Source organism: Halyomorpha halys, unplaced genomic scaffold (genome assembly GCF_000696795.3).
Source record: "Halyomorpha halys isolate HHAL.00 unplaced genomic scaffold, Hhal_1.1 Scaffold73.1, whole genome shotgun sequence".
NCBI lineage: Eukaryota > Metazoa > Arthropoda > Insecta > Hemiptera > Pentatomidae > Halyomorpha > Halyomorpha halys.
Window position 1 is genome coordinate 1032370 of NW_027104949.1, and position 1376 is coordinate 1033745.

Here is a 1376-nt window from a genome sequence, read left to right on the forward strand (position 1 = left end):
TAAGGTTCTTAGCAACATTAATAATTTGGTGATAAGGGTGTTGAGAAAAATAGTTGAGGAGTCTACCAGAATAAGTGGGTTTGGTATACCAATTAGTGGATAGGGAGCCTTGGGTATTTCTGATAATTTGTAGGTCAAGAAAAGGGAGGGAATTGTCAATTTCACCTTCAACGGTAAGCGTAAGACGAGGGTGGTAGGAGTTAAAGGCTGATAGGATCACGGGGATTCTGTCAGGATTGAGGACCAGGAAGAGATCGTCCACGCACTTTTTAATGAAAATTATGTCTTGTGAGAAGAAGGGTATTATAGAGTCGAGAAGGTCATTAAGAACAATATTAGAGATATCTGGAGCAAGGCAGTTCCTCAACGCAAGTCCGTTAATTTGGTGGTCAAATTTATCTTGAAAAGTCAGGTAACCAGAATTACAACAAAGTTCTAAAGCAGAAAGAAATGAGGTGAGGTTAAGCGTGGTATGAGGTTGAATTATAGTCCAGTTCTTCTCAATGATATGAAGGGCTTTGTCAATGGGGATGTTAGTAAAAAGGCTTTCGGCATCAAAGGAGGTTAAGATAAAGTTGTCAGGTATGTTGAAGGATTGTAATAGTTCTTTAAGGTGGAGGGAATTACGGATATCATAAGAGTTATTGTGGCTGAGGATTTGAAGGGCAGGAAGAAGAAATTTACTGAGTTTAGAAGAGGAAGCGTTGATATTAGAAATGATGGGGCGAAGAGGGTTACCGTGTTTTTGGATTTTAGGAAGTCCGTATAAGCGGGGGGCTAAAGAATTATAAGAAATGAGGTTGAGGTAGGTGGGGCGGTTAATCTGGCTGGTTTCAAGCAGGTTCCTGAGGAGTGAGTTGAACTAGAGCATAAGTGCGCGAGTAGGTTCTCAAGTTGTAGGTCGGAAGGTAGTAGTGTCAGACAGAAGAATGTTAATTTTGTCAACGTACTCAGATTTGTCCATAACCACAGTCGAGTTACCCTTGTCAGCTTTAGTGATTATAAGTTGGTCGTTAGATTTGATAAAGAAGCGGGTGTAAGAAAGGTCTTTGAAAAATAAGGGAGAAAGAATGGAAGAACGTGGTGGTGATTGGACATAATGTTATAAGTGCGCATACGAGAAAGCTTCAGAAATACTAAAATGATCGTCACGATAAATAAATTCTAAATCGGTAATGAGAGAAGGTATAAGGTGAGAAACATTAGAAAGAGGTGTAGAGAAATTAGGGCCTAAACCACTCCTACCACCCTCGTCTTCCGTTTACTGTTGAAGGTGAAATTGACCATTCCCTCCATTTTCTTGACCTACTAATTATCAGAAATTCCCATGGCTCCCTATCCACTAATTGGTATACCAAACCCACTTATTCTGGTAG